This window comes from Silene latifolia, chromosome 2 (genome assembly GCF_048544455.1).
Source record: "Silene latifolia isolate original U9 population chromosome 2, ASM4854445v1, whole genome shotgun sequence".
Classification (NCBI taxonomy): domain Eukaryota; kingdom Viridiplantae; phylum Streptophyta; class Magnoliopsida; order Caryophyllales; family Caryophyllaceae; genus Silene; species Silene latifolia.
In genome coordinates, this window is record NC_133527.1 from 154,471,332 (window position 1) to 154,483,542 (window position 12,211).

General features: G+C 33.2%; 1 non-coding gene across 1 annotated transcript; it reads left to right on the forward strand.

The window, feature by feature from the left end:
- Positions 1-355: 355 nt before the first annotated feature.
- Positions 356-462, forward strand: LOC141645517 (small nucleolar RNA R71). Its single transcript, XR_012544998.1, has one exon. It is a non-coding gene; the product is annotated as a small nucleolar RNA R71 (small nucleolar RNA).
- The last annotated feature ends 11,749 nt before the right edge of the window (positions 463-12,211 follow it).

Consider the following 12,211-nt stretch of genomic DNA (forward strand, 5'->3'; position numbering starts at 1 on the left):
ACATATCCCACTTGGGATTGATGAAGATGCCGTCATGGCATTAACATGTTGCTTTGGTGATTTTGAGGCTTCTTCAAGTCTAGCCATAGCTTTTTCGAACTTCAAATTGATGGCATCAATGTGAGCACTAAGTTGAGCACCCAACTGAGTAATAGAGTCTACTTCATGCTTTCCTCCTCTAGTAGCCTTGCGAGGTCTACTATATTGTGAATTATGGACCGCCATTTCCTCAATCTTGTTCCAAGTTTGATTGTCGTCAACTTCGGTGAACATTCCATTTGATCCCATGTTGAGAATGTTTCTTGAGTCTTCATAAAGACCGTTCCAAAATTGTTGTACCAAGAACCACTCGCTAAGTTCATGATGAGGACATGAGCGACAAATTCCTTTGAATCGCTCCCAAGCTTCATATAAGGATTCTTCATCTCTTTGCTTAAAGCCCGTAATTTGAGCTCTTAGCATGTTAGTCTTTTCCGGTGGATAGAACTTTTTGTAGAAAGCTAGAGCCAATTTCTTCCAAGAATCAATTCGGAGAGTAGCCTTATCAAGGCCTTTCAACCATTGTTTTGCGGTGCCAATTAGAGAAAAAGGAAATAAGACCCATCGAATTTGGTCTTGAGTTACACCGGTTTGAGAAATCGCATCACAATAGTCGCAAAAAGTCTCCATGTGAGAGTGAGGGTTTTCACTAGGCATCCCCCCAAATTGGCTTCTTTCGACTAATTGGATAAATGCGGATTTGGCAATAAAATTTCCAGTTAAATGTTGTGGTGTGGGAGTACCATTAGGTAGGTTCTCCTCGGTTGGTACGGAATGTGATTAAAATTTAGGCATTGTGGGTTGATTTTGTGTTGGATTTTGTGTTGGGTTCTCCTCACCTTCTTTTGCAAAAGGGTTGATGAACTCAATAGTGTTTGGTTGAATATCTACAACCTCACCAATACCTCTCGAATTCTCTTAGCAAGTCTTCTATTGTTTGTCAAAGTCCTTTAAATTTCGTGATCAAAGGGTAACAAGTTACTTTGTGATCTTGTAGACATGCAAAATATCAAACAACTCGAAAATAATTAGAACAAACCTTGAGGAGTTTTACTTCTCCAAGGCAAAGAAAGACACAACTAATAAGAACTTAAGAAAATCTAAATCAAATTAACACCGTCGTTAGGAGCACCTAGACCAAAACACAATTTATAACTTCACAAACAACACTACAATTAGTAAAGAGGCAAGTAAAGGTCGGATCCCAAGGGACGGGAATTGAGATGAGATTTTCAATTGCAACTAGCGATGTCTAAGGGTGTCACAATTTGGGGTTTGAGGTAGAAGATCACTAAACTAAATAGCAATGAAAATAAACAAGCAAGATGATTAAAAAGGGATGTAAACAATTGATAAAAGGCACTAGGGTGTCATGGGGTCATAGGGGATTCATGGGAATTGATCATACAAACATATTCTCAAATTATAAGCAAGCAATTATTGTTGTGATGGATCGAGTTGGTTTATATCTTACAATCCTAGGAAAGTTTGGGTCCCGGAGCCAAATCGATTAGATTGTACAACACCTACAAGTCGACTTAATCTTCCCTACTCAACTATATGCATGGTCTAATGAGTCTCGAGTTGGTTTATGTCTTACAAGTCTCATTGAAAAGATAGGTGATGGGTAAAAAATGCAAGGATTCATAGGCTTGCATTTCATCGAACATAACATGTGCATAAGTTGAGATCACAACAAGCAAGCAAATAAACTATGAAAACATATTAATTTAAGCATGAATCATCCCCCATGTTGGTTTCCCCTAATTACCCATTAACCCTAGCTAAGGAAACTACTCACTCATTATCATGTTGAGCATGCTAGCAAGGTTTTCAATCATACCAACAAAGTAAAACATGATGAATAAATGAAAATAATTAACAATGATTAAAAAGGGATTAAGAGAATTATACCTACTAAGGATTCCAATAATAAAGCAAAGAATAATAGAAGTACTTGATTATTGATTGGAAGGTTGTCAATCTCCCAATAATAACCCAAATAATCTTCAATTACCCAAAACAAAGGATGAACAAGAGAGAGATCAAGGAAATGAAACTTGTATTAAGACTTGATTAAATGTTGATTACAAGATGAAAGAGAGATTTGATTGATATTAACTACACTAAAGATTGCTAAGAAGAACATGATCTTCTAATTAGCCTAATGGGGTATTTATAGTGGGGATTAGTTACATAGATTAGGGTTTCCTAAGGGCTTAAATGACGATTAAGTCCTTGAGGAATCGCCGGTCTCAAGGGAGACTCCGGTCTCCTTTTTGTCGGTCTTAGAAAAATATGCGCATCCTTCATGAAATGTGTAGAAGACGAAATGGCTGACACACAATCCGAGCGTCCAGGGCACGGGACGGGCGGATTGTGGTGGTTCTGGACGGGCGTCTAGCTGGGGAAGACGCTCGGATTGCCCTTGCTGGACGGGCGGCTTGTGGACAATCCGCTCGGATTGTCTTACAACTACTTCTTTTCTTCTTTTCTTCCTTTTTCTTCATAAAATCCTTGAGGATTTCCTCGGGGATGCAAGGATCTTTTCTCATCATTGCCCATCTACTATAGTATGTACAAAGGCCTTTTAATCTTGTCTTCTCTTTGATGCTTGGTCAATGAATTCAATCAATTTAGCTCTATTTTGCCATGAAAATGCAAGGTTTGCACTCCTCTCCTACCAAGGAAACAAAACCTCAAAGAATATGCAAAACGAAGGACTAAAGGCAATAAATGACCCAAATATGCACTAAAAAGCATGGGAACAAGGCAAATTCGGGGACTAAATATGCTCTAATTATGGTCACATTAACAATATTAATTCTCATCTGATGGCCAAGCCAACAATCATTCACAACACTTACCGTAATATTTCCCTGTAACAATGTTAGTAACTTCATATCAAATATCCTCTAAAATATACCTCATTATAACTATCCCATACTCTCAAGTATTCTCTCAGGGTTCCCGGTTCAAAACCGAGAGGGCCATGGTACGAATTAAGGGCGCCTTCTTAACCGCACTAAGAGGGGCACCTAACAGTTCTTACCCGGGGTTCATTTTATTAGACACATCCTAAATTCATTATTGTTCATTAGTTAGGCCTGAGGATCATTTTGCTCTGATACCACTTTGTAACACCCCCATTTATTTAGGAGCTTTTAGCAAGACATTCCCAATAAATAGGGCTGCTACAATCTCGGCTGCCCGAGGTAAATGATATAAATTAAAACAAACCAAAGTACTTTAATAACTTAAACTGAAATATAGGTTTTATTACATTGCCAACCGATTAAATTTAAACCTTAACATTACAATTTACTACGCAACGGAAAATATATAAATAAAGTTGTGTAAGTCAATTAAGTGATCTAGACAGCAACTATGGTCGAAGTCGAGCTCACATCCCAATACACCCAAGTCAGCTAATCTTTAGTACCTGTCAAAGCTGCTCCCCATTATGGTTCATCACAGGTGTTCACGAATACACGGTCAACCACGAGGTTGAGTAGGAAACTAAACAATGAATAAGAATAAAGCAATCTGCAATATCATTGATACACAAATAGATTCCACAATCACATTTCGTCCAGTTTGTTGGAAATCATATTTTAAATATCACATATTTTGGTTTAAAGTTTTAGTCATAAAAACTTAAAGATCTTATGCATGCAAATCAAATACAAGAGTGAAAAAAATCGGTTCCTTACCATTGAATTTTCGGCTATATGGGCACAAATGAAGTCTCCTACCTCACTTGTTCTTGAGTTATAATGAATATTAGGATGATCCTCCAAAAATCCCAAAGTAGAGATTCTCCTCTTGATTGCACCCAAGATTATCCCTTATCCCCCACTAAATAATATTTTCTAGATATTTGTTTAGTAGTTTACCTTAAAATTGATTACTAATACTCATATATTACACTAATAATTTTAGTAATATTTTATGAACAATTTGAATAAAAAATCTCATGTTTTGATGAAGAAAAGGATGAATATGTGAGAGAGGATAACTTTTGCATGTGTATGAATACAAGTAAAATTGAGAGAATAAAAATTCTCTTTTCTATCCTCACAAAACCGGTGGAGGGAGTATTGTGAGACCAATGCATGGTCTTTTCTTTTACTTTTGTTTTTATTAAGTAAAGTAGGTGTAAGACTACCCTACATTATATGTAATCATGATGTTTTATTTATCCATTAAACAAAACACCCACTCACCCAAATACCTCCAATATTTCGGTCAAATGAGATAAAATGGACCTCCATATTATTTTTCTCAATTTGTCTCTTGTCACACAATATGTCACACGTAGTATGATACATGTTATTAATTAATTTGATGCATATTTATCACATAAATATCATTTCATGAATTAATTAAATTGCGTACAACAAATTGACTAGTGATACTTGATCACATAAATAAAATGGGTCATTTAATTATAATTTACAACATCTTGTAATTATAAATAACCATTCATTCTTATCTCTATTGTTTCTCAAACAATAAACAATTTTAGTAACACGACATTTCAATTACTAAAATAAATCTAATCCCATTACAATAAGATATCAATATTCTCTCTCACAAATGAATTGTTCAATTTTAAGGAATTGATCAACTTGTATCGTCATACAATTAATCAACTTTACAGATAAGGGCATCATCCTTTAGGTGTGATCTTAAGGGATCAACTGACCACCACCGTCCCACGACAGTAACATCAAACTCTAGCAAGCCAATCGTTACCGATTAATGTTGATCAGTTGACTATAAAAAGAATCATCCCTTACGTATTCTTAAAATGAGATTTAAACATGTGATCAATATGATCGACAATTGTGATCGCATTATTGTCGGAGGACACATATTCCAACAATCGCCCACTTGTCCTCGACAAGTGTGTGTCACCAATTCTCTTGTCCTATTACTATCTCCCACTCAATGCAAGGTGTCTTTCGGGTCGTACTTGCAAGTGATCATATCGAGAGTGGTTTCCTCGATCTGGAGAATAACTGATTGACCGGAATTTATCTACCATAGATACCTTCCGAGCGTGGCCACGCATTTCCAGTTCATTACTCCTCGAGTGGCCCTGAGATATTGTTTTAACCCTGACAAGGGGGTGGACAATTCCTATCGCACTATTCCCTCGACTAGCCACAGCCATCATAACCCAAAATATGCCCATTTGACCCCATTTACGAAGGTCGTAGTAACATAAATCAAAGCTAATCTAAAACTGTGCTATCTTAGGCGAACAGTATTTAGTCAAAAGAATCGACTCATTAAAATACTATAGTAGCTCTCGCCACGACCAGGCTATATAAATTTGCCAGAACTCTATAAGCGGTCACCGCCCGACAAAGTGTTCCTAACAGTCTGCCTATGTGATCGACTAGTCATCTCACATGACTCTATGGCACTTGAACTTGCCATCAATCGCATCACACTCTAGCTAGTCACTTCGAGACGTCACCTCATACAAGTGATTATGGGCGAATACCATGTTAATCCGGGTTCACTTTAACGGGGTTCAATATTGTCTCTACAACCCGTTTGGATGTAACAAAGTATAAAAGGAGTTTTTAGATTTAAAAACTCGAACGACAAATGTGATTATCACATATGAATAGTCAATACCTGATTACTATTTCATATTCTATAATCTAATTTGATCTTTTATGTAGTTATTAATCTCAATCCAATTGAAATGACATGACTCATCATGTTAAGCCTATGAAAAGGCTTTGGTTAGTAGGTTTTATCAACTTCTTGTACCTAACTCAACCTTACTACATACTTGTTTTCCTTTGTAATGTATACATTTGCATTACAAAACTTTTTGAGTACGTGTCGAGATCCAATCAAGACATAGGCCCTCTAGCCTTAGAATAGCTCCCACTATTTTCACAGTGTGCGGGACTCATCCTTCTTGCACATCTCATGATTGTAAGTGTACTCAATTTCCGTTACAAATATTTCTCATTGTTCTTTATTGCCTAGAACGATTCTAGAAAATCTATTTCTTAAATAACATAGCCACAGTGGTATCTTAACCATCCTAATGTGTTTTGATTATGGTTTTGTCAGAAACCATGCGCAATCTCAATTGTCAATTGTCATTTGTGTAACATTCTTACACAAAATTGCATCAAAAACACTTTGCATTACATTCTTAATGCTTCTACAAGCGCTTAAAGATAATCTATATGGCTACTAGGTAACTATTACTTAAATTCAATTTGAAACAATTCATCATACTCAAAGTATATGAAGTGTTATACATTATTTCCTATTTAATTGATTCGGCAGCAGAAGCAAATGGAATCAGTCAAATATGTTCAACTTGATTGAACTAGTCATGAATCTTATCAACATAAGACTTCTTATTTGACGCTAATATCATGTGGATTTATCTCCATAAATCTGGATATTAAAGATGTATTATATATATATATATATATATATATATATATATATATATATATATCTCCAAGTCTTAAATCATTCCCAATGATCAATATGTCATCCACATATTAGATTAATTAAAATTTCCGTAACTCCCACTAAACTTCATGTATAAACCCAACTTCTCGACTTACTGGGAAAATTGTTATACCATGATCAAATCATTGATTCCAACTCTTTGATGTCCTACTTAAGACCCTCTCTTAAGTTTCACATTATCTTAGGATTGTAAGAATCTACAAAACTCATAACATGTATCGAATACATTCATTCTATGAAGAAGTGGGTTTTAGATTCATTCGCTATATGTATATCATCATAACAAAACACAATCCCTATGGAGATCCAAATAGACTTAAGTATTTCAACTAGTGCAAAACCCTTTGCAACCAATCAAGCTTTGAAATATCTCTTTATTAGTGCAAAACCCTTTGTCACTAATCAAGCCTTTTATTTCGGATTTTCATGGCTCTAAGCCTAGTATTGAGTTGTGACTTAAACACTCTCATGTAAGTCATATGTTCATTACTTTCCAGAAGTAATCAACTTGAATCAAACAATTTCTTTGTAAGTTGTAAGCTCTTTAGTTTCTTAAAAGTAACATGAATTCATCATCTTCAACAAGTGACGACTTTAACCTCCTAGGTTTTGAAGAAACAACGTCTTTCACAAAACGTCTCATGTAGCCAAGAAAGACCAGTTTCTTGCGACATAACATTCTTTGACATAATACAATTTGTGGTTTCTTGCGACATAACATTCTTTGACACAATACAATTTGTGGCTCTTGAATATTTTCTCTCACTCTGACTTCTAGAAATAAACTTGTATTTTAGGAAGACAGCTTCACGAGCCACAAACCCGTTGTACTCGTGATTATAGTAAGGAAAAATGAGCATTTTTTTCTTTTGAAAACTTACAAACATGGTACCCTACCATTTCATATCTCATATGATTCGTTTTAGATTTAGTGGAAAAATAATTTTAGACAAAATGATGAAATCCCCAAAAGGATCAAGTAACTCAAGGTAACTTGATTAAAGTCCAAACCCTATTGAATAGCGTTTGATTTCTTTATACAACCACACATTATCCCATAATGCGTGCTTAGAGAGATTAACTTGTGATACTATATCACATTTCCTTTGGTTTATATCAAAGTCTTCACTTAGATAATCCAATCACGACTAAATCGTGATTCCAGGAAATCTTTGAACTTCTTCAAAGATTTCTCTATTTACCTTATTAAGTGAACACATTAGCGTCAACTTAAATCGTTGGTAAAGAAAATGATAAACCTATTTTGGATCAATGATTTATAACCTCGATCTCCTTTTCAACCAAAAAGCACGAGACATCTTGCTTTGAATACAAGATACGCATATACCATAAGATCTAATGGTTTCAAGAGTACTCGATAACTCTTTGCGTTCATCATTCCAGAATCTAAGGTTCAATCTTGGGTTACCAATTTGAGTCTTGCATCATCTACATGATATGTCATTCTAGTTTGGTTTAGAATATAATCACCTTGATAATGGGCTAGCCATACATCAAATCATGGTGTATAGGGTCACAAAACTGAAACCTCTTTTGTATCTTAACAAGTTTATATTCTTATTTAGAGTTTATGCACTTAATAATCACAATTAAGTACAACTTTAAACCCAAAAACTAGATTGACTACACAATGACTCTATATCTCAACATCATTATTGCTAGTCGTCATATTCTAATCATCCTATGTATCAAATACAATGATGAAAACCACCATCGGTTTCTAATATTGACGAAGTAGTATTAGCAAAATTTATGTCAATCAAATAAACATTTAAAGAAGAAGGTCCCATTAGATGTCCCACAACTAACTTGTTGATTCTTCAATAATTTGGGGTAGTTTCCTTTCTAGCGTCCAACAATTAAGACAATGGAAACTTTATCGGTCGGGATTGATAGGTTTAGTATCGTTATTCTCAATAACTTTACTTTTAACATTACCTTGTATCAATTCCATTCTAATTTTACTTCTTTAAAACCTTATCCTTTTCTTAACGGTTTAAGAGAATTCTCCCACTCATTTCAATGAGTCTTTGCTAAGAGAAGCAAAATTGAAATTCATGAAGACTACTCTTCATTCGTTTGTTTAGTCTTAAAACTTTCATTGAAGTGGTTGCGGTATTTTGGTCAATTTTGATTTCAAACAAATCTAGTTACCAAAATGGCGTAGCGTTTCAAAGTACTTAACTCAATTAAGCATATGAGAAACAATTCATTGTAAGTAGATATGTTAGTCAAGAATCAAAAACCCTTTTGATCATGAATAACTTTTATCTATACTCTTCAAAAGAGATCCTTCCAATGGATAACACGAGGTTTTTAGAAGAAAATTCATATTTGTCTTTAGTTACGATGTTTTAATGGAGATTTGAATTAAAATCGAAATGATATCGTATATAAATTGAGGTAAAGAAATAGAACAATATGATAACGGAATAATGAAAACAAAACATTTATCGTTATAATAATACTTGTAAACAAGTAAAGCATTTACATAGTGACCTCTATCCAACTATGATAAATGATTCCAAGATCCAAATTCATATTAACTTGGGGCACGGTGTGCCGAAATACCCTTTATTAACATAACTCGGTGGATTAACTCTTTAATCGATTCTACTTTTAGAACTCTTGGTCGATAAAATTACATTAATATTTATTTCTAGCCCGAAACACATCCGGAAATCGTCGTGAATACTTTCGTTGAGTTCAACCCAAATTTCGAATAAATGTGTCCATGATCCAAACTCATATCAACTTAGGGCACGGTGTGCCGAAATACCCTTCATTAACATAAATTCGGTGGATAGACATTTATCACCCACTTCCCCTACGTAACAAGGTTTGTACCCCGGTGTGGCCGAGTGCACTCCCTCACGAAATAGGTTTTCATGGTTTCTACTTTTTGGTAAGGCTAAGTCTCAATTGTTTATTTTAGCGAGAGGTCATGTCAATTTTTTATCTATCACGTTTTAAGTGAACTAAAGCGGTGAACTACGATAATTGTAATTGACACGGTCGATAAACACGATTTAATGATAATGCATGTTTAAGTTATGGCGATTTAGCGATGCATGCAACATATATATAAAATGCAAAGCATAAATAAAATCCTAGTATGGCCTTCCTAAAATAGTAAATCTAATAAACTATTACAAATTCGGAAACCAACTCCTTTGGTCCCTTGAACTTCGGTCTTGGCACGCATTTCAAGGCAACACTTTCTTTAATGGATCGCCTTCTCGAGTGGCACCGTCTTCAAGGAACTCCGGAATAAATAAATTACATAATTTCCTATTATACATTTGTAATTAAAATAAAATAAATCTATTAAATTACAAAACGGTGATACGAGATCACAAGAAATTACAACCGAATCGATATTCCCATACATTTCGGGTAATACCAATTAAAACTAAAGCCATACTAAGTAAAATTACATAATTCAAAAAATTACATAAAATTAAAATATGACAATCATAAATAAAATGCAGCATTATAATATGTATGAGCATGCTCGATTTTATGCTAAATCGCCTTTAAAGAGTCAATATCGTATATTAATCGGTTTTTACGGATTTGCGTGATTTAACTTTTTCAAATCACAATAATTACATAAATTCATATTTATGTACAAGTTAATTACCCTAACCATCTTAGGACTCAAAATTAGTCTCCACTAACATTTGACAATAATTAACTTATATTTCTTAATATTGTTCATAAATGGACTCAAAATACAAAATTTTGCCATAAACTTCAAATTAAATCATAAAAATTTCGAATAATTTCAAAATTTGAAATTTAAACTCATGAACATTCTGGAAAAATACCATGACACTCATAATGTTCAAAACATAGGTTAAAAATTTCGAAAATTTATCGAGGAAAAACAATGTTGCGGTTTATCGGATTTATCAATTATTACCATAAAAAATACCAGAAAAATTATTTTTATCAACTTTTCACTTTTAGATCTGAAACATATGATAATTCCACATGTGACCTTTTTCCTTAGTCATGAAGTATGTTTTAGCATTTTTTACTAATTAAAGTCACTATTTATGTGATTTTTCATCAAAAATTCATAAATCATGGATAACGACTTCATCATAGCCTATTATTTTACACACATCTTGTAAAATTGCATGTGACAACATACTAAATTTCTATGACCATATTCAAAATAGTTCTCATATTAACCTATTTTTTTATTTAAATTCGATTTTTATCATGAAAAATCCATATTTCAAGCATAAGAACTGATAAAATTATGAAAAGTTACAGGTCATCTAAAAATAATATATGTGAAAACATATCCAAAAACCACTAGAAAATTCGAAGTTTAGCTAATTTTAGTCCGAAAATGACATTTTTATCCTAAAATCACATTTTTAATGCCATTATTTTATAATACGAACAATAAAAATCCATAAATTAACCAAAATATCCTAAATAAATTTTAGGACCAGAAACTTTAACATGCATAATTTATTTCGTGATATATCATAATAACACAAATTTATAAGTTTTATATGTTAATCGTATAACTCGGAAAAACTATAACCGATTTGCATGCAAACAACCTAAGGCTCTTGATACCGCTTGTTAGAAATCTATATCTCATTACTATACATATTCATATATGTGATTATTTAATTTAGTCATAAAATTAAACATTGATCTTATACATGCAAACAATAATAAAAATAAGGAAGAAATCATCAACCCTTACATTGATATTTCGGATTTTTGGGCACAAATGAAGTCTCCTACCTCACTTGTTCTTGAGCTATAATGAATATTAGGATGATCCTCCAAAAATCTCAAAGTAGAGATTCTCCTCTTGATTGCACCCAAGATTATCCCTTATCCCCACTAAATAATATTTGCTAGATATTTGTTTAGTAGTTTACCTTAAAATTGATTACTAATACTCATATATTACACTAATAATTTTAGTAATCTTTTATGAACAATTTGAATCAAAAATCTCATGTTTTGATGAAGAAAAGGATGAATATGTGAGAGAGGATAACTTTTGCATGTGTATGAATACAAGTAAAATTGAGAGAATAAAAATTCTCTCTTCTATCCTCACAAAACCGGTGGAGGGAGTATTGTGAGACCAATGCATGGTCTTTTCTTTTACTTTTGTTCTTATTAAGTAAAGTAGGTGTAAGACTACCCTACATTATATGTAATCATGGTGTTTTATTTATCCATTAAACAAAACACCCACTCACCCATACTACCTCCAATATTTCGGTCAAATGAGATAAAATGGACCTCCATATTATTTTTCTCAATTTGTCTTTTGTCACACAATATGTCACATGTAGTATGATACATGTTATTAATTAATTTGATGCATATTTATCACATAAATATCATTTCATGAATTAATTAAATTACGTACAACAAATTGACTAGTGATACTTGATCACATAAATAAAATGGGTCATTTAATTATAATTCACAACATCTTGTAATTATAAATAACCATTCATTCTTATCTCTATTGTTTCTCAAACAATAAACAATTTTAGTAACACGACATTTCAATTACTAAAATAAATCTTATTTAATCCCATTACAATAAGATATCAATATTCTCTCTCACAAATGAATTGTT